The sequence below is a fragment of the Marmota marmota genome, unplaced genomic scaffold, assembly GCF_001458135.2.
Source record: "Marmota marmota marmota unplaced genomic scaffold, marMar, whole genome shotgun sequence".
In the NCBI taxonomy this organism is placed as follows: Eukaryota; Metazoa; Chordata; class Mammalia; order Rodentia; family Sciuridae; genus Marmota; species Marmota marmota.
The window spans coordinates 8,527,509-8,555,143 of NW_026000211.1; positions in this window are offsets into that span (position 1 = coordinate 8,527,509).

Genomic DNA, 27,635 nt, shown 5'->3' on the forward strand with positions numbered 1-27,635 from the left:
TCAATATTTTTTTACTTGAATAATTTTAAAATCCCTTCTTTCACCCATAATTCCCCACCCTTCAAAACCCAGCCACTGCAGATGCAACTGTTTCTAAATCAACTTTTTCATAAGGCAATAGTCATACATAGGTATATTTTAATTACAAAACAAAGATAAATAACTATGTGCAAACTGAAAATAATTCAGAAGAATTTACTTCATTTGGCATTAACTCAATGTCAGTTTTATGTGCTTTGCTTATGAAATGATTCTTTAATAAGAATGGCTAATTATTTAGAGAAAGTCATTAATTATTGCCTCTATTAGAGGATATGATTACCTACCTGTCCTCCTGCCCCACCCTAAACTCCTCTAATCAGCTGGACCTGCCCACCAAGAGGGCTGGCCAAAAGTAACTAGTTCCTTCTATGAACTGGCTCTGCTAAGGCCATATAAAAGCCAGACCTCCAAAGGGGCCCACCGCCATTTTTTCCTCCAAGATGTGCCCCTCTGGTGCTGAATAAAGCATCCCTGGTTCATGAGGTCTCTGTCCATTTTTTTTCTTTTTTCTTTTTGTATTCCCTTTCATGTGCTTTTTTTCGTCTATTCAATGGGAGTATCTAGAGATTACATAATGAAACCTCAAAATCAGATATTTTTAAGCTCTAAACTTCGTTGATTTTGCTCCATAACGAAGAATACATGTTTGACATCTTACTGTAAAATAATTCCAAGTAATATTTGACATGGGATGTAAAGCTGGAGACCATTAAATCTATTCCAATGTTAATTGGTGTCCTTACAGAATTTTCTCAAAAACTGTTCCACAGGTGGGAGTTGAAAGAGACAGAAAGTGCTCAATGAATGTATGAATGAATAAATGGATGAGTGGATTCCTAGGCACTGTCTTGGGAGACAAAGAACTAAGGGTAACCATGTTGAACTCCTTTAGTTTGCTAAAGATTACCCCTTAAACAACCGGCATAAATCAGGAAGTGATTTAACTTATGCCCATGTAGCAACAAGCATCTATTTTGTAAATAATGAAAAGGTTTTATTCAGATGGCAAAACAGTCTTCAGCTTAGAAATGACCAAGCTTTGGTGAAGTACTGCTAATTAATCTAATTGATTAATTAAATCCATACTTAAGGGATGTTTTTCAACCAATTCTTCTTAATTGTTTATCAATGGGTGTGATTCACATTCTGTTTTATCTGTGAGCTCCCTTCTTGAGCTCTTTAAAAATAGCCCAAGAGGGAAAAACAGTGTTTTTTAAAAACTTGCTTCCTATTGAATGAGCTTTAATCGGTAGCTAGAATAGAAGCGAGGGAGTCACAGTATTTTGCTAAAATAGGACAAAGATTACCTTATGCTTCTTGTTACCATAGAGCACAATGCCCTATTCATAGGTAATTAACAAAGACATCTGATCTCTGGAAACTGTCCCTCCAACTCTCTTACCTATGCTTCTCCCCCTCCTCTTCGTCATCTCAGGGTCTCAAAAATAGCTCCTCCTTTGTTTCCACCGTTTCTTCTTGTATCTTTCAAATCCGTGATTTGTATTTTTGAAATTGAGAATATCAAGCAATAAATAGTATATAATGTTAGAACTACTGCATTCAAACACATCAATAGGATGTGAAGTTCCTTTTGGAACTGGAAATCAAGATGATTATGAATATGAGTGAGTCAGTATGTTGTTATAAGCAATAATTCCTCTGCTTATAGAATTGTCCAACATAGACTGTCTGGCTGAGGGTAGCATAGCAGATGATTTTGTCAGTATTCAGTTTGTGAACCAGAACACTACAGGGTCTTGCCCCTTGAACCAGTAGAGAATCAGGTGTTCATTGCTTTCCAATTTAATGGATTTATTAAGATGGTCAGTGATTTACATGCAGTGTTTGGGGTTTGAAATCGACATTTAACTTGTTAGGATATTTATGTTACCTGAATTAGAATCATTATGTTTGCTCTAAGTAATTGGTGACAAAAGAAAAGTATCTTGGTTGGGCACAATGGCGCACACCTGTAATCCCAGTGGCTCTGGAGTCTGAGGCAGGAGGATGGTAAGTTCAAAGCCAGCCTCAGCAAAAGTGAGGTGCTAAGTAACTCAGTGAGACCTTGTCTCTAAATAAAATACAAAATAGGGCTGGGGATGTGGCTCAGTGGTTGATCACCCCTGAGTTCAATCCCTGGTATGCCCCCCACCCCCCAAAAAATCTTGGTTGTTTTCTTAAAACATTTATTGGCAAAGGATGTGTTAGCATGACAGATTGCCCAGCCCTGTGAGTTGTGAATGATATAAAAGACATAATTTCTGTGTCCTGATGAATATTAAAGTATGTTTGGGCACAGTAGGCATATGCCTAGGACAACTAGAAATAAATTTCAAAATGCACCTTCAGCCTTCAGTTAATGTTTCAGGAATAACAATACACAGTGCAATCCTATCTCTAGATCTTGACAGAGACTATATGTCCTGCTGACTTCACACTACTTACAGGTCATATTATCATTCAATGGCTGACGAATCAGAACTGAATGAATAATCTTTCACTTTTCTTAAAACATTCCTTAACAACTGCCTTTTCCATCAATAAATAACAGCAATTTTATTTACCTATAGCAGTTCAAGTGAGTAGATGTTAGCATTTGCTTTAATCCACGTGTTTGCTTTAATCATCTTGCTCAATACTTCTGACTCTGAAAAATAATTTTCTCTTGCCAGTCTTGTGACTTCGGCTAGTTTATATATGTAAGGCATTTTGTATGTGGCTATATGTTAGGTTTGGGAAGAGAGAGTACGGTACAAGAGAGGGATGGAATAGGATTCACCTCAGGAAAAGAGGTTTATTAGAGCCAATACCAGATAGGGTCTGAAGTAAAGTTGCAACCTGCCCAGGGAAAGTAAAGCATGTTCTTTTAAGATCCTTTAGAGAGGGGGAGGTGTTTACCAAAAGGAAATAGGTCCCAGGTCAGTGGACATTATTACCAAATTGGGTTAAAAGGCACTACGTGCTGCACCTCTACCCAAGGAAGAAGCAATATATCTGTAATTCAAACCTCCATCCATTGCTAGTCAGCTCTTCCCTGAGGGCAGTGCTACTCCTATAACTGCAGGTGTAAATTCAGAAGTTAAGGTTACTATAGAAACTGAGCACTGGTCACATCCGTTGCACTGAGACATCTGACAAACGTGGAAATCATTTGCTAATGATGTGGAAACTTCAAATCCAAGACTATTTTCATTTCCAGATTAAAATTGGTGAATTTTTAGAAAATAAAGACATGTTTTAAATTTTTTAAAAAATGAAATATTCACTCTGGTTTGGGCTTGGGCAGTCCCAAGCACATATCTAGATTTTGCAGGACAATGGGACTGGTTAATATGTGACTGGTGGTCTGTAAACATGTGGAATGTGACACTAAGCATATGCTAAATGCCACAAAAATGTTAGCTATTATTTTCATTATCAATATCATTGCTGCTGCTACTACTACTAGTACTTTATAAGAGGTTGCTCAGAGCAAATCAAATGCATATCACCAAATCTTTTCTCCTCTTTGATATTTTTTAATATAGGTTCATATTGTTCACTCTAAGACTTATCACTCTTCTTTCCATTATTTTCTGCACTAAATCACTTTTCATTCTTACCAATCTCTGTCAAATCTCTTGCACTCATTTTCTATTCTACATCTGGATTCATTTACCTCAGTTTGAAAACACTTTTCATTTCACTTGGATTCTATTCTAATTGTTCATCTGATGTATGATAAACAGCTTACATTTTAAGCATCGTTCCATTTATGCTACTTCTCAAAAGCATTCAGCAATTCCTCTTTATTTATTCCTCTTTCATTTATTCCAGTGAATAAAGTTTGCAGTCCTTCATCTGATATTAATACTCTTAATATTCTGTTTCCAGATGTTGTTTCTGGCCCTAACACCCACTGTTTCCCTTCATACTTCCCAGGGTGTTATTAATCTGAATAATAACAGATTATTAGTGAAAGTTTCCTGTAGATAAGTTTCTATTTCGTGTCCTAACAGTGAAGAACAAGACAGATGTGATCACTGTTTTAGAATACGTATCACTTTGCTCACATAATATCTGTGTCCCCCTTTATGATATATTTTTTGCATTTATTCTCATCTGATTTATCTGATAACATGCCTTTTACATGCCTTCATATTTGTGAAGTGTACTGAACATTCTATTGAATGCCTTTTTTCTTCTTAATTCCCATAAAAAGTATTTGTATCTTTTTTCCTGCACTTAGGATTTTCACTCTTAGTCTGCCTTCTGTTTTGTGTTTATGGAACGGATGAAGATTCTCTGGACCCCAAGCAAGGAACCCTGAAGCTCCTAATAGCCTTTGTAAATGAGGAAGCTGGTTTCCTCAACCAGATGTATCTTTCACAACTTTCCAACTTTTATTCCAAACCCACCATAACTATGTCTACTGGTACAAAAATCTATTGCTACAAGGTAAATGTAGAAATGTACTTAAAGTGGCAACAACATCGGACACATATAGGCTAGTATAGTGGGTGTCCTATACTATTACATTTTCTTTATGGTTTTAAATTTTGTTCCTACTTTTATACATCTTCAGAATAGAAGAATGCAAAAGAACTGTAAAAAGGGGTAAAGATCAACAGTTGCCAGAAAGTCCTAGGCAAGAAAAGCATATTGTTTGAAATATCCATACGAATTAGAGGAAAAGCAATACTTTTGCTTGAGTTATCTGTGTAATAGATTCCACCATCCACCTCATGGACTAAGTGCAAACACAGCTTATCTTGCAATTCTGTCATAGCCTCTCTACCTTTTTTTTGTGTAAGTTCCATATTACTCATATACTTTTTCTCTATTTCTTTTCATACCATTTTACCATATAGTTACCAATTTGCTGAAGAAGTAGTTTTAAAAGAATTCTGATTTACAGAGTACCACTTTCCTTAGCTCAAGGTTGTATGTGTTCTGATATAAAAATAAAGTCTCTTTAAATGATTGAACTCAATAGAGCTGAGTTTACTATTCAGTGAATTTTATTAGCTGCTTCTTGATGGGCATAGACCACCTCCTTTTGATTAAGTTTATTTATGATTTGGCAAGGAGGTGAGAATCTCATACTTCATCTTCATCTGATGTCCAAAGTGATTTCAGATAAAAATGAATTTTAAAAAAGCAGTAGGGAATTGCCTTTGAAAAACTATCTGTAAATGTTACTTTCTAAATTATTTATAGAAAGTTCATTGGAACAAACTTCCCCATAGTATTTTGTTATTAACAAACACTATCAAGAAGATGAACCACTTGTAATGGTCAATTATGATTTAAAATTATTCAGATTACTTTTCCAACATGTGGCACTTGTCAAGGGCAGCTGCAGATCTTCAGTATTTAAGCACAGGGTCTCTGAAGACAGACTGTGGATCTGAATTCAGCCTCCAAGAGTTTCCACTGATGTGACCTCAGATTGTTCATCTATTTATCCTTTGTCTAAGCCTTCAGTTCCTCCATAGTAAATTAGGCACAGTAATTCTGCTTATCTCAATTTAGCAACTAAAAATTTTAGCTCTTTTTATTTATGGCTAAGAAGACATTAGATAAATTGAAGAAAATGATTATCTCTTTCAACATATTTAATGCATCTTTTTGAATCAAAACAGTAACAAAGTTTTACCTTATTAATATAAAAAGGCCATTTACATATACAACCAGTTTTTCTTCCCCTAGGTAATAATTAAACAATAATGATCATACAACAATTAAAGAATATGATTGATTACCTTACCTGAGATTTGCCTTTGAAAGCAAATAGTATTTTTAAAGGTATCTTAAAATTGACTTTTTCTTAGAGCAGTTTTATATTTATAGCAAAGGACAGTGTTTCAATATGTCACATGAGCCACATGTGTATAGCCTTTTCCACTAAAAGAATTTTTACTGAAAGTTTAATTATAGGTTGAGAATTGCTTGTTTTTATATAATTCATCATCTATTTCATTTTTTTCTTTTTAATTTCTAACTAAATAGATGCTATCATATATGCCCTGGTTATAAGACTCATAAAAATATTATATTACTGAATTTGAGGAATAGATTCAAGGGTATTTGTACTTCAGAGCAATAAGAGATATTTATCAAGTCTAAGGAAAATCTGAATCATTAAAAAAGTTTTTATCTTTGTATACATCAATGATATTTTGCTGTCAATGTATTTGTGAACATAACTAAAAGTTTGAGATCACATGATGATTTAGTCAGCTTTTTCACTGCTGTGACTTAAAGACCCAACCAGAAAAATAGTAGAGGAGGAAAAGTTTACTTAAGGGCTCATCCATAGAAAGGTCTCAATCCATAGAAAGCTGGCTCCATTCCTCAGGGCTCCAGGTGAGGCAGGAACAACATGGTGGAACAGTGTGGCAGAGGGAAGGAGCTCACTTGGTGATCAGGAAGCAGAGAGAGAGAGAGAGAGAGAGAGAGAGAGAGAGAGAGATTTCACTTTCCAGATGCGAAAGATATACCCCATAGCCCGCCTCCAAAGAACACCTTTCCTTAGCCATATCCCACCTGCCTCCAGTTACCACTCAGTTAATCCCATCAGAGACTAATTCACAGATTAGGTGAAGGCAGTAACACAATCATTTCTCCTCCAAACCTTCTTGCATTGTCTCCCATGTGAGTCTTTGGGGGTCACCACATCATGGTGCACTATCTTCTTTTTTTTTTTATCCAATTTGCCAGTATTTGATTAAGAATTCTTGCATATATGTTCATCCAGGATATTGGATTGAAATTTTCTTTCCTTAGTGTGTCTTTGTCCAGTTTAGGTATCAAGATGATTAACTAGCTTCATACAGTGAATTTAGAAGGGTTCCCTCCTTTTCAACTTCATGGAATAATTTGAGGAGGATTGGTGTTAGTTCTTCTTTGAATGTTGTAGTACTCGGCTGAGAATGCAATTGGTCCTGGGCTTTCTTTGTTGGAAGGCTTTCATGGTGTCTTTAATCTCATTGCTTAAAATTGATCTGTTTAAATTTTATATCTCCTGATTCAATTTGGGTAAGTCATATGTTTCTATAAATTTGTTGATATCTTTAATATTTTCTATTTTATTAGAGTAAAAATTTGTTCAAAATAGTTTCTGTTATTGTCTCTATTTCATTAGTGTCCAGGCAATATTTCCTTTTTCATCACGAATTTTAGTGATTTGAGTTTTCTCTCTCTATTTGTTAGATTGGCTCTGAGTTTACCAATTTTATTTACTTTTTCAAAGAACCAACTTTTTGTTAATTTTTTGGATTGTTCCTTTGTTTTAATTTCATTGATTTCAGCTCTGATTTTAATTATTTCCTATCTTCAATTACTATTGGTGTTGATTTGTTCTTCTTTTTCTAGGGCTTTGGATGTAATGTTAGGTTATTTAGTTGTTGACTTTCTTTTCTCTTAAGGAATTAACTCAATATAATGAACTTTTCTCTTAGAACAGAGATTGTCCCAGAGATTTTGATATGTTGTGTTGCCTTTTACCTCTAAGTATTTTTTTAATTTCATCCCTAATTTTTCTGCTATCCATTGGTAATTCAATAGCATATTGTGTAGTCTCAAGGTGTTAGAGTAGCTCCTATTTATTTTATTTTATTTTATTGTTGATTTCTAATTTCATTCCATTATTATCCGATAGGATGCAAGGAATTATCTCTATTTTTTTTTATGTTTGCTAAGAGTTGCTTTATGCTCTATGTTATGGTTTATTTTAAAGAAAGATTCATGAGCTTCTGAGAAGAAAGTGTATTCAGTCTTTGAGGGCTGAAATATTCTATGTAGGCCCATTATATATAAATAATTAATTGTCATTTTTACTTCTATAGCTTCTTTATTTAGTTTTTGTTCAGAGGATCTATCCACTGGTGTGAGAACACTGTGTTAATGTCATCTAGTATTATTGTGTTGTGGTCTATTTGATTCTTGAAATTGAGAAGGGTTTGTTTGATGTATATAGGTATTCCATTGTTTGGGGCATAAATATTTATGATTATTATGTCTTGTTGATGTGTAACTCCCTTAAGTAGTATAAAATGTCCTTCTTTGTCCATTCTGATTAACTTTGGCTTAAAGTCCACTTTACTGACATGAGAATAGAAACCCCTGCTTGTTTACACAATCCATTTGAGTGATATGTTTTTTTCCCATCCTTTTTTCCTTCAGTCTATGGATGATTTTTCCTATGAGGTGAGTCTCTTGGAGATAGCATATTGTTTGGTCTTGTTTTTAATCCAGTCTTCCAGTCTATATCTTTTGATTGATGAACTTAGACCATTTACATTAATGTTATTATAGAGATATAACTTTTTCCCTTCCTTTTTGTCATTTTGATTTATTTCTGGTTTTTAATTTGAATTATCTTCTCCTTTGGTTGACTATTCTAGTGTAGTTCCTCTTGTGGCTGGTTTTCACTTTCATTTTTCATTTCTTTTTCATGAAATATGTTATTGAGTATGTTTTGTAATACAGATTTTCTAGTTGTAAATTCTTTTAACTTTTGTTTTTCATGGAAGGTTTTTATTTCATCTTCAAATATGAAGCTTACTTTGGCTGGATATAGAATTGTTGACTGTCGTTGGTTTTCTTTCAGAGGTTGGTATATATTATTCTGAGACCTTCTAGTTTCAAGGGACTAGGTTGAGAAATCAACTGAGACCAGATTGGTTTCCCTCTAAAATGTTACCTGTTGTTTTACTCAGGCAGTCTTTGAAATTCTACCCTTATTGTGTATGTTAGGCATTTTCATAATAATGTACCTTGTTTGGGGTCTGTTGTAATGTTTGTATATTTGGGGTCTTATCAGCCTCTCATATTTGATTTTTGTATTTCATTTTTTAGTTTTGGGAAATTGTCTGAAATCATTTTATTAAAAAGATTGTGCATTCATTTTGTTTGTATCTCCAAGCCTTCATCTATCTCAATAAATCTTAAATTAGATCTTTTCAGGTTATCCCATATTTCTTATAAGTCCATAGGGTAAAAACTTGACTGCCTCTGAAGGTTTCCTGTGCCTCATTTGCTGAGAAGCTGCCTGTCTGCTTTCTTGCTTTCATGGCATGGAGCAGCCAGGAAAGTGACTCTCTCTACTCAGCCACCTTGAAAATCCTCCATAATATGACATTTTAAGTTCCAAATAATACTAAGTGAACACAACAGAAGACACTTAGAAATTAATCACATTTTTCCCACTTTTAAGAAATACTTGCAAATAAATTTCCAACCTAAATTCTTAAAGCTTAGCCATTATTATGATTTGGATATGAAGTATTCCCCAATATATTGAAGTCTTGGAGCCCAATACACAATGTTCAGAGATGGGGCTTTGGGGAAGTTATGGGCTCATGAGGGCTCTGAGCTCATCATTAGATTAATCTACTAATAACTCAGTAGACTACTGCATATAGTGGTGGAAACTATAGGTGTCAGGCATGATTGGAGAAGGTAGGTTATTAGATGGTCACTGGGAGATAATTTTTGTCTCTCATCCATTCCTCTCACTGTCCTTTCATGGTTGCCATAAGATGAACACTTCTGCCATGATGTGTCTGCCTTGGAGTCAGCTGACTTAATAAACTTAATGACCATAAGCCTCTGAAACCATGAGCCAAAAATTCAGCCTTGCTTCTTTAAGTTGTTTGTGTCAGGTGTTTTAGTAGCAGTGACAAAGCTAACACAGTCACCAAGATAATAAACACTTTGTCAAATCTCTATCTTCATAATGTTCACTCTTTGAAAGAATTACGGGTTTCTAACAACAGTCAGAGAGCTACTAGGCAGGCTATTAAAATGCAAAGTATGGTAAATGTACTCAGAATATAAAACAAACACAAATAGTCACAGTTCATTTACATCCATTTGTACAATGTATTTATTTTATTTTACAAATAACTAAATAGATTAGTGGAAATAATATCAAACCTCTTATGACTTGAAGAAAAAGAAAGTACAACTTTAATCTCAGAGGAAAATATTTCTCAGCGAGTTTTAAATGTCTAATAGTTTGTGCTACCAAAAGATGTATTTTTTTTAATATTTATTTTTTAGTTGTAGTTGGACACAATACCTTTATTTATTCATTTTTATGTAGTGCTAAGGATTGAGCCCAGGGCCTCCCACATGCTAGGAGAGTGCTCTATTACTGAGCCACAATCCCAGCCCCTAAAAGATGCATAATTTTATTTCACATCTAACTTGTAATTTATTTGGAAATTTTTTTCAAAGATTCTTTGAAAATGTGATTGCATATTTGGATCTTAAAATACATTTGATTTATGTATGAAGTAATAGTTATAAAAATACTTCTTATTTTAGATACACTTGAGGTTGGGGAAGTTCTTTCCAGGAGGAAGTTCTCACTGATGGATTTTTTACTCTAGTGAAGTGAAGGACAGTTCATCTGAACATCAGAAGAACATTCCTGACCTCTCCAAGAAAGGTGTGCAAAGACTTATAGTCTGTCCATGTCACATTAACTCAAGTAACAACAAGAAGACAAAAATAGCAGGGTGGCAAAAGAGAAGTTTGAAGATAGAGCCAGAGGCCACATTTCTGAAGCTTTGGATCATGAGTAGATTTAGGTATAAGAATAATAGGAGGCCACTGGAAAGTTTAAACAAAGGAATGAATAATGTGACATGTTAAAAGACATTGCTTGCTTCTATAGGGAGTCAAGAATGGGAGGAGTGAGAAATATTACAGTTGAGTACAAGTGAAATGTGTGCTTGAGAAGAAAATATCGGGTGGGTTTAGATGGGCAAGATCTATCTAAATAAATGTGACAGATAAAGAGAGGGAAAGCAGAAATAGGCAGAAAGAACCTTCTAACAGCAATGCAAGTGTGATGTTTATGAAAGCAGAACCATCATTGGAAAGCCTCAGATGACAGCATAGTCCTGAGAAAGGTATTGGAAAGACCAATGGGAGGTCTCTAGTGAAAGTTGCTCTTTGGAGGAATCCTATGTCAGGCAATAATGACTCTGTTCTGTATTCCGCTATGCCTAGTCCTTGGCTGGGAAGACCCTGGGGGAAGAGTGGCCTGGCAGGGAGAAGAATGTGGCAGGTGGAATTTGTCAGCTGCCTCCATGTAGCAGGTTATCTTGTTGGGAAATATGATTGAGCTATCTCCATGGACAACAGGGTTAGATCCTTTGGACTTGGGGGATGGAGGTGGAGGTGGTAAGATTTGATAGGGTTCTAATGCATTTTGAGGATAAAACCAATAATATTTAGTTGAAAATGAGATATGAGGTATGAGAAACTTTTGACCTGAAATTCTGTGTGATTGGTTATGGCAATTTCCAGAGATGAAAATTGGGAAGGAATGGAGTGCATGGTCAGATAAAGGGGACAGTCAGAAAACTGTTTTAGACATGTTAAATATGAGTTGAGCCAGGCACAGTGGCATATGTATAATTCCAGCAGCTCAGGAGGCTGAGACAAGAATATTGCAAGTTTAAAGCCAGCCTTAGCAACTTAGTAAGGTCCTAAGCAACTCAGTGAGACCCAGTCTCTAAATAAAATTTTTAAAGGGGCTGGAGATGTCACTCAGTGGTTAAGCACCCCTGGGTTCAATCCCCAGTGTGTGTGTGTGTATGTATGTATGTATATATAATCTGACTACTGAGTATGTCACCCAAGGTTCATGTGCTGGAAGTCTTGTCTCCTGTGTGGTGGTGTTGAATTGGTGAAACCTTTAAAAGATGGAGCCTATTGAAAGGTAATTTAGTTATGTGGGTACTGCTTCAGAAGGGATCAATGGTGGTCTCACTGGTTAAGTTAGTTCTCACAGAAGTGGGCTATTGTAAAAGCAAGGCAGCACCACATGCTTGGTTTCTTCTGTATGTGGCCAGTTCCCTTTAAGTTCCTTGACCATGTTGTGATGTAGTCAGTTACCCCTTACTATAGTGGAAATGCTATGCTTTTTGGACCCTCCCTACATCACAATTGTAAGTCAAATAAATCCCTGCATTTTACACAATACCCAGTCTCAAATATTTTTATAGCAACATAAAACAAGACTAATACAGGATCAAAACTGATGAACTGTAATAGACAGCTAGTATATTTAACTGGCCAAATATTGGTCTGCAAGTGCTAATTTAGGTTACTTATGTGACTAGATGGCTTATAGAGTACAGACATCATCTAGGAGGTGAGCACAGCTGGAGAAGGGAAGAGGATAGTTCATGAGTCCTGAGTGCTCTATAATATCTATAAATTGGTACAAGTAAAAGGATCTAGCAAGATGAAAGTAGCATTGAAGAAGAAATAAGTAGTCTACATAAAAAGTGAGAATTGGACTCAGAATAAGTCATGTGAATAAAATGAAGGGGCAGCTTTGAGAAATATCTACCTAGGATTATCGCAGCAAGAAGGGACTTTAAGAATGGTCAATTGTTTCAAGGATTGATGAGAAGTTAAAAGAATGATGCCCTCAAGTGAATCATTAGGTTTAGCAGCATGGAGGTCAGTGGTGTCATTGACAAAAGTGACTTTCTGTGAAATCCTGGACAAAAGCCTTCTTGGGGAGAGTACAAGATAGATGAGAAGACAGCAGGTATGAGCTGTAAGTACAGAAAGTATTTTTGAGGACATTTGCTACAATAGGGAATAAGAAATAGAAGACTGTCCTATCAAAGGTGAGATTTTTCTTTTTTCCTCCATAGCTTTATTGAGTTAAAATTAAAGTATAATAAAATGCACATATTTTAAGTATGCAATTTGATCAGTTTTGACATGTATATAACCAATACAATCGATATAAAAAGGATTTCCATTACTTTTTAAAATTTGAAATCAGCCACCTTAAGATACATAGAACCCTACCCCCACATGTCAACTACTTCAAAATTAAATGGAGCATTTATAAATATCTCAGAGGTCAAGGAAGAAAACACAAGAAAAGTAAATAAAAAGTGCTTTGAACTAAGGGATAATAAAAGCTTAAAATATCAGGATGTCTGGGATGAAAAATAAACATTTATAACTTAAAGTACTTGTATCAGAAAGAAGCTAGAATGACAAATTATTTTCAAATCATGTAGTGGGAAGGAAAAATAAGAGTAGGAGCAGAAATATATAAAATAGAGAATATATAATATAGTTAAAATTTGATAAAAATCAAACAAGTCTAATCAAGAAAAAAAGCAAGAACACGAAAATTAATATCAATGGAAAGGGAGCAATCAAAACAACCCTACAGATGCTAAAATTATTTCAAGTTAATATTACAATTGTATGCCAACATGTGATAGATTACATAACATGTTCTATATTATAGAAAGATCCATGTGCTGCTGAGAAGAAAGTGTATTCATTCATTGATGGATAAAATATTGTACATTATATCTGTCCAGTCTAAATTATCATTTTTATTTTTTACTTCTATGATTTCTCTATTTAGTGTGTTTTTTTTTTTTTTCTGGAGGATCTATCCAATGGTGTGAGAGTCACACTTGAAATGGGCAAGGTTTTGTTTGATGTACATAGATGCTCTATAGTTTGGGACATAAATATCTATTATTGTTATGTCTTATTGGTGTATAATTCCCTTAAGTAGCTTAAAATATGATTCTTTGTCCCTTCTCATTAACTTTGGCATAAAGTCCACTTTATCTGATATGAGGATAGAAACCTCTGCTTCTTTACGCAATCCATGTAAATGATATGTTTTATCCCACCCATTCACTTTCAGACTGTGGATGTCTTTGCCTATGAGGTGACTCTCTAGGAGTCAGCATATTGTTTGGATTTGTTTTTTAATTCAATCTGCCAGTCTGTGTCTTTTGAATGATGAATTTAGATCATTTTCGTTCAAGGTTATTATTGAGATATGATTTGTATTTTTAGTCATTTGGGTTTATTTCTAGTTTTTAATTTGAATTAGTTTCTCCTTTGATTGACTCTTCCTTTAGTGTAGTTTCCCCTTTTCTGGTTTTCACTTTTTTTTCTTTAATTTCATGTTCATAGAATATTTTGCTAAGAATGTTCTATAGTGCAGGCTTTCTAGTTGCAAATTCTTTTAACTCTTGTTTATCATAGAAAGTTTTATTTCATCTTCAAAAATGAAGCCTACTTTTGCTGGATACAGGATTCTTGGTAGGCACCCATTTCTTTCAGATCATGACATATGTTATTCCAGGACCTCCTAGTTTGAGGCTCTGGATTGAGAAATCAGTTAAGATCTGAATTGGTTTCCCCCATATGTATTCTGATATTTTTCTCCAAAGGAGAGGTTTTCACTTTACAGATGGGTAACATTATAGCATGCTTTAATATTTGTGGGAATATCTTTTTTAAAAAAAGTTACATATATGATCTAGGACCAAAACCAAGAACTATACAAGCAAATTCTTTTTTTTTTTTTTTAAAGAAAGAGTGAGAGAGAGTGAGAGAGAGAGAGAGAATTTTTTAATATTTATTTTTTAGTTTTTGGCAGACACAACATCTTTGTTTGTATGTGGTGCTGAGGATTGAACCCGGGCCACACGCATGCCAGGCAAGAGCACTACTGCTTGAGCCATATCCCCAGCCCCCCCCCCCTTTTTTTTTAAATATCTTTATTTTGTTTACTCATTTTTATGTGGTGCTGAGGATCGAACCCAGTGCCTCACATGTGCGAGGCCAGTGCTTTACTACTGAGCCACAACCCTAGCCCCGCAAATTCTTGAATAAATAGATGAGGGGAATGGGATCCAATACTTGTGAGGCCTGTTTGGCCTTAAAAACAATATTAGTAACTCATCTATTTTAACAAGGGTAAAGTAAGAGTTTAAAACTTAGATGTTGTTAAATTGGTTTACTCCGCAATGGAAATTTGTAGAAGTTTTCAGTGAAATAAAGATCAAAGTCCATGTTAGAGAAAGAGCTATGGAATAAGCACAAGGCAAGTTTGAGGAGAGAAAATGTGAAATTCACTGAAGAAAGAACAAATAGCAAATTATCTAAATAAATGTGATAATATTATTGGGCAGTTTCAAGTACTGACTTGACGTTTATTTTCTTATATTCAATCTGACTTTAGGAAGCATGTTTAATGTTGTTTTTTATTCATTTCGAGTTCCTTGAGTATTGACAAGAAACATATATTGGCTGTATCTAATCATCATTGTGGTTTTGTCAGCAGATGTGACACAGAAAATGGACAAGGGAATTGAGAGTAAAAGTAACAAAGTTGTTAGAATGATAGTGCTGATGTGTGATTCAGGCTAGGAAGTAAAAGAAGTGTCAGCATGAGAGGATGGGATAAATGAACTGTGGGTTCTCTGAGTTCAAAATATTTAGCATAGGGCCACCACTAAAATGAAACAGACAGCAAGAACATGTCCAGGGAGTGACAATACTGTGGCATTTTATTATAGCACCCTGAATAGACTAAGATAGATTGTCTACATATATAGAAAAATCACTAGAAGTAGTGCTAGTGAGAAAAACAGCAAGCCAAGGGTAAAACCATCCAAGATGAAGAGGATGGTAAATGACTAAGGACTTCAACAGGAGGTTGAACCCCATGTCATGAGCTTTGAAGGAACTGGAACTTTTAGCAAAAAAGCAGGGCAAACAGTCTTAGGACAGCCCTATAGTTTATAGGATCTGGGAGGGAAAAGCATCCACTTATTGATAATACATTAGTTTCCTACTGCAGCAAATTACCACAAACTTGATAGCTTAAAATGACAGTAATTAATTCTCTCACAATTATTGACACCTGAAGTCAGTTATCACAGGGTTATATTCAAAGTTTCAGCAGCAGTGTGCTTCCTCCAATAGCTCCAGAGAAAAACTGGTTTACTGTGTTTACTGCACATGGGCCCCTAAAATTTGGTTTGAATGATGCTATGAATATCTTCTCTCTCTGAAATCATGTGTTGGAAACTTAATCGAAGTGCAGCAGTATTGGGAGGTGGGACCTAAAGGGAGTGTTCCGGTCACGAGGATTCCATACCCACAGATGGACTAATGCTAATCATAAAAGGGCTTGAGGATGTGGGGTTTTTGTTTTTTTGTTTTTTTTTTCGTCTAGATGTGGGGCACAAGAGGAATAAAATGGAATGAAGCTCAGAAACTGCTAGAATTCAAACACCAAAAAATGGAAACTGACTCCACATTGCACCACGTTAGGTAATTTTCACAGGTTCTAGGCATTAGGACTTGGGTTTTCTGGGGTGGGTGTTAGGAGTCAGTCGACGAAAGCAAAGTTCTGTAGTGGCAACTGAGATTCACATTCATTCAGAAACTAAAGGGAAATATTAAAGAACAGATGCTCTAGGGAGTTTTGATCTAGTTGTCAAATAAGCTGAAACCTGTTTTCCTCTTTTGTCTGTTTTTTTTTATTTTGTCACGTTCACAGCTAGTACAGTAGTGATTGGAACATAGTTGTTAATCTGAGCCCTAAATTGACATTCAACAAATATTTTCTGAATACTTTCTAATTCAACCTGATTCAGCTCATTCACTATTCAACTGTTGCTTTATAAATGAGAGCTTTGTTAATCTGAAATGTGGAGATTGAATATAGTAGAGCTATAGGACTGTTGGCCAAGCTTCAGAAACTGATAATGATTCAGATTAAGAAAAATGAAAATGAAATGATAATGAAAAATGGGTGATACTTTTAATCTGCAAAGATTATCAGAAAATCATACAGGAAGACTGGGTTTAATATCTAAGTATCTCCGTAAAGTACATGCACATTTTATTTGTAAAGTATTGTATAGTAGAGGGGAGAGGGAAGGAGAAAATTTGGAGTGGGCAAATAACTTTATGGAGTTGGTTTACCCAGATGTTGACCTGAATGAAGACACATTGCAGACTTCACTCTGATGACCAGACCTAAAACTCTGAAACAGAATACCTACCTTCCCACCACATGTAGATGTGTTTCTCTTACTATATTTGGGACCTTTGTTTTTCATACGGTATAGTTCAGAGACAAATGCTCTATCATGTTCAGCTTTCCAACCACTCTGAACTCTTACTAAATATGTCATACCTACAACAACAACAACAAAATATTCAAGCAAATGAGAAGCAAAAAAAAAAAAGAAAAAAAAACACTCTTTGGGGGTACTATTTCAAGTTTATACCTGGTGTATTGTAGAAAGGAAAACTAGCTATTAAAATGTGAATTGGCACACATGAAAATGATACCTAACTAAACTATCACAGAGGCTCTAGCTGTATGGAGATGAAGAAAGAAGAGAGAGTGATGATCACCCATGACAATAAAGCAAAACTGAAGATGGTCCCTACACATTATCGTTCTGTACTTCAGAGCATCACCACAAACTATAGTCATTTCTCTCCCTATATTCTCTCACTGGGCACTCCTTAACCAGGGGACTCATATCTAAGGTGTTTTTCTCTTATTTCTTTCCTTTTCAAAAATATGCATGAAACAAGGCACTCTGTGCACATGGCCTCTGCTGCACATAGCCGTTTCCCTTCCTGCTTCTTTAACATGTTGGGGCACAGGAAAGTGAGCTCTCACCAGAGGCCAAAAAAGTGAGGGTGCTTGAACTTAGACTTTCAGCTTCCAAAATTGTGAGATTAAAAAAAGGCTCTAATCTTTATAAACACCCAGCTTCAGATATTACAACATAAAATGGGCAAATAGAGTTACCAATAGAAATTCTTATAGTGTTTGGTCATGTGCCATTCTTTTTGAGCCTAAGTTTTATGTATATAAATTTTTTTTTGGTATTATGCTGTTTTAATCAAAGGTCTGGATGCCTGCAAGACAGTCTTTTAGAATCTGTATTCATAAAATGGCCAAATTGTGACTCTCTCTCATTCTTGTGTCTAATTAATCCATTTATTGAAATGTAATAGCATTATTATTTTACACCCAATTATTCCTAAGAAATAAGTCTCAATTGATATAGTTCTCAACATCTCATGAGAATAAAAAAAATACTAAAAATCTAATGTAATATGCTTCAAATAAAGAAGAACTGGATTCAAATTCCAGCTCTCTGTTTGATCTCAATGAAGTTAATTCAACAAAGGCAGCTCCTGTGGCTTCAATTGTAACTATTGGTCCCTTTACAGGAATCTTTCATCATCTTCACCTGATAGGTAGAAAAATTAAAGACCCAGTGGAAATCTAACTCAACATGATTCAGCTCATTCACTATTCAACTGTTGCTTTATAAATGATCAAGAGCTTTGTTAATCTGAAATGTGGAGCTTGAATATAGTAGAACTATAGGACTGTTGGCCAAGCATCAGAAACTGATATTGATTCAGATTAAGAAGAGGTGGAAAAGAAGCCTGAAACAAATAACCAAGTAGGTGATCAAATAACCATAGTTTGATAAAGGGGAGGGTTAGAATTTTATAAATTACACTTAAATTCCTACTTCGCTTATGACTTTGGCTGCTCTCTGGAAAGGGAAAATGGTGCATGTGGGTGGCAAGGGACAGAGGGCTTGAACATATCTGTTTTAAAGTAAAATTGATTCCTTGGTGGTATTAACACATAGACAAAACACAATTGACAAGTTAGAAACTTCAGTACAATTGTATGAGAGTATAGCCTATGGAAACCTATTTATGTGTAAAAAAAAAAAAAAGGAAACAGGGACTAAATTTCTATCAATAATAAAAACTGAGCAGTGGCTCTAATACCAAACTGCAAATTATGAAAAAAATATTTATCACATAGAGTGAAATTTGGTCAAAAAAGAAAATAGAAATTGGCTACAGTGATGAACTGCTTGCACATGCTGTTTTAATTTTTCTGCAGCATGAATAATTAGTTCAGAGAACTCTCTGGTGAAGCAAAGAGAAGAAAAAACAAGGTAAACAGCAGCATTGGAACTGCTTACAAGAATTCAAATGCCTTGCAATAAACACCATTACTACTGTACATAGTCACACACAAACACACATTCACACAAACAGGCACACAACTAGTTGAGCCTAGATAACCTCTTGTCTGAAGAGCGATTAACATGGAAAACTAAGGGAAGACATGTCTTTAAGAAAGTTGAGAAAAGAAAATTCAGAGACAACATTTTTAATTTCAATGTCACTGTCCTCAGACCAGCACAAATAGCAAGACTGAATTGCACCACCATTTCAGGAAAGAATTATATAAAGACACTGTGAAACTTGGAATTGATTCATATAGTATATTGTTTGTTAGTTTCAATATTGTAACTAAGAGGTGAAAAAGATATTGCACTTTAAAAATTTTTCTTAAATTGATGCATCTGGCTCCAGATTTATATAGTGCAAAGTTAGTGAGAAGTTCTGGCTCATACTTGGGGCTCCTGTATTAGGCCCAGTGCCTGAGCATTTTGGATTTCCTCTCAACTTCTGATCTCAGTTCACACTACTTAAAATGAGGGGTTGTCTTAAATTTCGGGTGATTCCTTAAGGGCTGCTTCTATTTCTGTCATTTCTATAAATATTTGGGAATTAAGAATTCCCAGACCTTGGGAGTAGCTTATCTAATATCCAAAGAAGTTATCAAATTCTTAATAACATCTCCAGAGCACTGCCAGTATCATTTTGAAAAAGGTCTCTGTTATATTCATAACCTAGCACCTCTTTTTTTTCTACTTAGCAATCTCAGCCAGATATCACCCCTACCATAATTTCTCCATGATCTTTATTCTCCCACCTCCTCCAAGAAACTAAACTGAACCTGTTAAAAATTCTAGGTTAAAAAAAGAAGAAGAAGAAACTACCTTTGCAATCTTGGATAAGACAATAATAACTTAGATATGACAAAAAAAAAGACAAATTATAAAAGTACATAAATCATACTTTATCAAAACTGAAATCTGTTCTCTTTAAAAGACATTGTTAAGAATATTTAAATGTAAATAACAGACTGGAAAAAGTTTTCAAAATCACATCTGATAAAATATTTGGACCCAGAATATCTAAAGACCTCAAAAATTTCAATAACAAGGGGGAAAAAAAGCCCAATTGAAATCATTGAAAAAAAAGTGAACAGATACTTCATTAAATAGGATACTTAGCAACCACAAAAAAGCATGAAAAATATTGCTAAATCTCATTTGGTTCCTAGTGAAATGAAAATTAAAATCACAATGTACTACCACTGTACATCTATGACCATCCAAGTATTAGAGAAGAGATAGAGTGACGGATATTCACATGTCTCATAAAATTTTTATAGGAATGTAAAATGGCATTGCCACTTTGAAGAATATTTCAAAATCTTCTTAAGAAGCTCAAGGCTGATCTTACATTGTTCCATTCCTAAGTACAATCCAGCAGATATTTTAAAACAGGTCCATATAAAGACTTGTATGGGATGTTCATAGCATAGCAACCTTACTTGTAAGAGCCAAAAGCACAGACACAAACCAAATATTCACCAATGCTTTATTCATGCAATGAAATACCCCTCAACAATAAAGAGAAAGTTAAAGTTCAAATGTAAATTGCAAGAAGAAACATTTGAGGTGAGAGATATTCTCACATCTTGATTTTAGTGATAGCTTTATGGATGTATGTATATGTCAAAATTTGTCAAATTTGGGGGGCTGGGGTTGTGGCTAAGCAGTAAAGTGCTTGCCTAGTACATGCAAGGTGCTAGGTTCAATCCTCAGCACCACATAGAAATAAAGATATTGTATCTACCTATAACTAAAAAATAAATATTAAAAAAATAAAGGCATTATGTCCAACTACAACTAAAAAATTTTTTTTAATTGTCAAATTTGGCAGTTAGTATATATTTACTATCCATACCCTAAAATACACTTGATAAAGCTATTTAAAATAAAACTAAGCACAGAAAATAATAGTTGACATAAATTATGAATGGCTAACATTTAAAAAATACAATCTACAAACATTTTTATTTTTACTGAATTGACTCTTTATAATTTAAATATATAATTTATTTAAAATAATTATTTTCATTCTTCTTTTCTTCTATGTGACTCTAAATTCGTGCAAATTTATATTTTTTACAATGTCATATGTCCTTCATATTTAAGGGTGTAAAATAGCATTAAACAATTGACCTAGCAAAAGACTTTATGTTAAAAATCCTGAATCAAGACTGATAAAAGAAATATGGCAGAATAGAGCTGGGCATGGTGGTACATGCCTGTAATCCCAGCAGCTTAGGAGGCTGAGGCAGGAGGATAACAAGTTCAAAGCCAGCCAGCAATTTAGAGAGGCTCTAACCAACTTAGCGACCCCAAAACTTGGGAATAAGCCTGATACATCCAAATAGACCACAGAATTGATTACATTTGAAAGGTAAGAAATAGTCTCACTCTAACAGCACCAACACTGCCCCCTCACTCCAAAGTTGGGACAGCACCATACACAGACAATCCCTCTAGGCCCAGGGTTTCTTCAATGGGAAAAGAGAACCTCTGGTGGGCATCCAGTGCCAACCATTCCAAGAAACATCTCAGGAAGCCAACTCTGGTCTCACCTTATGAGGAACATTTTAGAAGTTAAAAGCATAATAAGACCACCTGGTCAGACAAGACAAAAAAAAAAAAATTGCTCTCAGGAGATAGCCATGGATCATGGTGGTGACTTTGAGCTACTTCCAGTAAGTGTGCCTGAGCAGAGGTATCAGTGGTTTAGTCCACCCTCAAAGTTGAGTCAGTCACTCTCAGAAACACACTAGAAAGACAAATCTGGATCAAGTCCCTAATGGCAAGCCTCAATGCTAACCCAATGACCCCTATCTCAAGACTCTACTCAAGAATATGCCTTCCCCAGAGTATTTCTGCAAAGCAGAGCAGGGTTAGTTTTACCACCACCAGTACATTTAACAGGGGCTCAGCTCAACCTCAAAACCCACCCCAAAAGCCTACTCAGGTAGAGAAATGTTCCACATAACACATTTAGGCTAAGCAGGGGGGTTAGACCAGTCCCATCTGGCAATTCAAATAGCAGTTCACCTCTGCCTCAAAGTGTATACCAAGGCTTCAGAACGATTATAGAAAGTCAGGAGATTATGACCCCTCCAAAATCAAATACTAATGTTACCCCAAAGAGAGATCTATGAAATGACTGAAAGGATTCAGAATAGTCCTCTCAAAAGAAATGCAGTGAACTACAAGAATATATGGATTGAAATTTGAAAAAATACACACGAACAAGCTTCAAATTTTGATAATAAAAGAGAATAAATAAAAATAGAAGAACTGACTATATACTGTACATAAGAGACTCACTAGGATATAATTTAACCAAGTAGGTAAAAGCTCTACGAAGAAATGTATAATGTGTTGACACAGAGATCAAAGAAGATACAGTAAATGGAAAGATATCCCATGTTTCTAAATATAAATAATCAATAGTAAAAATTTTCTCTAATACCCAAAGCAATCACAGATACAATCCCAATAAAAATGCTAATGACATTTTCACAAAAATAGAAAAAAACTATCCTAAAATTTATATGGAATACAAAATAACCCAAGTATCCAGAAAATAGTGAACAAAAAGAAAGAAGTTAAAGGTCTCACACTGACTTCAACAAACCTGTAATCATTCAAATTGCCCTGTACTGATATAAAATAGAAGCATGAATAAATGGAAAAGCACAGTGAGCCAGAAATGGACCCAGGTGTTTACAATCCATTGGTTTTCAAGAAACATGCCAAGAATACACATGGGGGGAAGAAAAAGGACTGTCTCTTCAATGAGTGTTGGGAACACTGGACTTGTACATGCAGAAGAATGGAACTGAATGGTCATCTTGTGCTACACACCAAAATCAACTCAAAATTGATTCCAGTGTTTAAAATGAGACCTGAAACTGCAAAAATTCAAGAAGAAAACATATGGTAAAATGTATATGGCATTAGTCTAGGCAAGGATTCTTTTTAAATTGGACCCCTAAAGTTCAGGCAGAAAAAAGAAAAGTAGACCAATGGGATTATTTCTAAACTAAAACTTTCTGCACAGTAGAATGAAGACAACCTACAGATTGTAAGAAAATATGTGCAGACATTAGATCTGATTGAGTGACAAATATCCAAAATATACCAGAAACAAAAACTTCAAGAGCAGAAAAACAATTAATGATTAAAAAATGGTCAAAGAATCTGCACAGATATTTCTCAAAAGAAGACATACTTCATACTTTCAACAGTGGTGTGGCACTCTATCATATGGCTCTATGGTGATTTATATAATCATTTCTCTATTAATTGATATATTGTTTCTCTTCATTTGTCAATATGTATTGTGTGTATCACTCCAAATTTAAAGATGGTAAAAAAAGAAGACATATAAAGGACCAATAGCTCTATGAAACATACTTATCATCACTAATCATTAGGAAAAGGTAAAATAAAGTCACAAACAATCATCTCACAGATGTCAAATGGCAAGTATAAAAAAATGAGAAAATATAATAATTGTTGATGAAGATATGGAAAAATTAAAATCCTTGTACCTTTGTTGATAAGGATGTAAATTAGTACAGCCATTATAAAAAAAAAGGTACAGAACTTCCTCAAAAAAACTAAACATAGACCTACCATATGATCCAACAATCCCACTTCCAGGTATATGTCCTACCGACTTGAAGTTAGTATACTAAAGAGATGTCTATACTCCCATGTTCACGGCAGCATTATCAAAATGACATTTCATTGTTTACATATACACCATATGGACACTTAGGTTGATTCCATATCTTGGCTATAATAAACAAGGAAACAGCATTTTTGTCTTTAAAAGAAAAAAGGAAATTCTGTCACTTGTGACAATATAGACAAACCTGAAAGAAATTATCCTCCGTGAAATAAGCCAGGCACAGAAAGACAAAACCCATATGTTCTTAGTTGTACAGGGAATCTAAAGCAATTGGACTTACAGAAGCCAAAGACAGAATGGTGACTACCAGAGACTGAAGGGTGGTGCGAATAGGCAGATTTGGGTCAAAGGGCACAAAGTTACAGTTAGGAGAAATAAGAGACAAGTATTTAAGGTGATGATATGTTCATAGCTTGATTTTATCATTTGGTACTATATACATATATTTTAACAGCACTGTATACCCCATAATTATATACTATTTTAATTTGTTAAAAATAAGTAAATAAATCTGAAACATTCACCCTTTGGTTTTTAAACCTAAGAGCATTTGACAAATAGGTTCTATATTAGTTCTATCTTTTGTATTTCATGCTGCATGTTATTCCCTCTAAATTGCCACTTGAGAAAAATCAAGAAATTTCATAGAAGTTAGATTCACCAAAAAATGGAGGTAATACAATGCATATGTATCTCCTAAACCCTCCTTCTCCATGTACCAAAAGGGCTACCTTAGTGTTTAGTAAAATTTAAACCATGGAGAGCTGCACAACAGTCAACATTGATGAGATGAGAGAGACCTGTGTTAGTCAGCTTAGTGTTCCTGTAACACAATGCCTGACATAACAACTTAAAGGTAGAAAAAATTTTGTTGTTGTTGTTTTGCTCATGTTTCAGACATTTCAGTCCCTACTTCCTTGGCTCCATTGCTATGGGCTTGTGGCAAGGCAAAACATCATGCAGGGAGGGTGTGCCTGGGCAAATCTGCCCTGTTTCCAATAAGCAGAGAGAGTGAGGAAGAAGCCAAGGCCAAGATAAACCCTTCCAGAACACACTCCCAGTGTCTCACCTCTTCCATCAAGGCCCCACTTCCCTATAGCCCATTCAATTATAAACCCACCAGTGGATTGACACATTGATGGGATCGGTGGCCTTATAATGCAATCTGTTCCTCAAAGTCCCACCTCTGAATATTGCTGACTTGGTGAACAAGTCTTCAGCATATGAGCCTTTAGAGGACATTCCAGATCCAAACCACAATAATATCTTCTCTTTGGAAGGCAGAAAGTGGTGTTCTATGAAGCCTTGGCTATTAAAACATGAAAAATGAGAGAGATTATCTTTACCCAGGAAAATGTGACATTATTCAAATCAAAATAGTCTTCTAAACTCTCATCTAATTCTGGATTTGTAAATATATTTTAAACTTGCAATGCAAAATAGATTTTTAAAAATAAGTATTTAATGTAAATTGACATCCCCATTACCTATTGAATTTGAGTATTGCAAATACTTAAATAGTTTTGGAAAGAATATTTGCTTAGAAAGTAATTAAGGAAATCAGTTTTTTAATGAAAGCAATTAACACATCCACAGTGCTTCCATTTAATGTAATTGCTTAATATTAATGTGCAGCATAGATGGTTTAGTTAAATTAGCTTTCATTTGATATAGAGCATCAAAGATTTCCATTGAGATTAGATTTCATCAAATAACCTGTATTTCTAGATACATAAAGTATTTAAGGATAGTGATCAGAGAAACATTTCGACATAATTGAAAATTATATTGGAAGATCCCTTATTGGCTTTTGTAGGCAAAATTAAGTTGTTAAGTCATTATGATGCAACTCTGCCTAAACTTCAGCAATATAGGATCCACAGTAAGTTGGTATCACTACAGCGGTAGACACACAGTAACAATAGAAACATTCAAATAAAGGGCTGCTGTATTTTGTTTTAGACAGCATCACTAAGATTCAATGAATAATGTCACACTTTTCCAGATTCAAATGGCTTTCTCAGAATAAGTTTGGTGCAGTAAGCATGACCCTGTCCCACTCCAGCCCATCCTTGTGTAGAAGAAGGAATGAACTTTCAGGACAAACATACATTTTCAGCTTTTCTTGCCAATCTCTGAAAACTACAGAGCAGGCATCTGGAGATCATGGTTCTTTCAAACAGAGAGAAAAACCTTGCTTCAAGGGAAAACTTTGTATGTGATCTAACAAATCTATCAAAAGTCCATCATAGCTCTATTCCTTGCCAATGTGTCCATCTATGAAAGTTACTTAACATCTCTACTTACTTTAAATGTAAATAAGTGTAACTACTTCATAAAGTTGTTATGGAGATTAAAGGAATTAATACAAATAAGGCACATGAGGTAATACCTAGCACATACTGAACATTGAGGACTTTCAGATAACATTATCATTATTACTAAATCATAAGCCCTATAAGTGCAAAATCATTTTATTTATAAGTGTTTGACAAATTACCTTCACCTCCCTACTTTATCTGATTCTGATTTCAAACTTGGAAAGGAATGTTCTGATTCCATGAATTTTTTGAACCTTCTGTGTGCCCCAATAATATGTGATGCTTGTCACTCTTCACTTGATTATGTGATTAAAAAATAAATAAATAAATAAAAGTGAACGAGCATCAAAAGTGATTGTCTATTAATTACTATTGTGCCATTCACAAATATCTTAATGTCTAACATATGGAGGTATTCAGTGAATATTTGTTGAATGAATTAATTAAAATAATAAGCAGAGCAGACCTAGTTGCCTAGATGCTGGTGGCTCACCGTGATAATGAAGTTTAAAGTCAGAAAAATCTGACATGATAGTAGAGTGAATTAAAAGATCAGCCGGTGAGTATGTTCATATTTGCACACTTAGCAGTATTTTCTACTAACAGGAGAATTAATCACTTTCATGTCATTAAGTAACCATGTCATTTATATTAGTCAGGAATGTGCATAAGTAAAAGCAAATAACAGTATGAAACAACAGCTCTCATCTCCATTGGTTCTGTCTTAAGTTCTTCCCTCCAGTTTTTTTGAAAAACGTGTTCATTTTTTCCCTCTTCCTGCTTACAGTTAAAATGTGAAAATCAGTCTTGCTCTGTTATCTCTCCAGCAATTTCACAGAAAGATTCCACTGAGCATTCCTAGCAGCCATTTCCTGAGATCACCCTCTTCTACTTGCTTTGCCAGTGGCCCTGAGAACCCCTATTCCTTTGCTGATCATAATTCTTTATACAATGTGATTTTTCTTAACACTAGCAAGGATTGCATTCTGGGTATTTGAACATTTTGAAATTAAAATTATGCCTAAGGGAGATTTGTTTTCTCAGCAGACATCTTTCTATACAGTGGAAATACTTTTCCTTTGAAAAATGAGTATATGACCTTATAAAGGCTCAAAATTGACACCGCAATGCTAATTGCACAAAAATTTCTCTGATGACATTGATAGAGTGATCATATTTTGTGAAAGTAGACAAATAAAAGAACATGCTACTGACTCTAAATTATATTTATTGCTTCAATTTTTATTTTAAGTGCATAATAATATTAATAATCATCATTAATAATATATGTCAGTATCATCTATTATATTTTTGTACATATTATATATATACAATGACAGTCAAATGATGTTCTCTCCACCATTTTAAATTGTTGCATCTGTTTTTTTTTTTACATCATATTGTTATTAATTTATGCAATCATGCCCAGATATCAACAAACACAGAGAAATACAGGAGAATATTTATTCTCTAGTACTAACTCTTCATTTATGTGGTCCCTGTTAATGATTTTCTTTGTTTTGTTCAGATCTATTTTTTAAATTTTTTTAGTTGTAGATGGACACAACACCCCTATCATTATATAATGATATATATATTATATAATGATATATATCATTATATATATATCATTATATAATTATAAAATGAATAAATAAGTATATTCTATACTTATTCATTCATTTATTTGCAGTGCTGAAAATTGAACCCAGT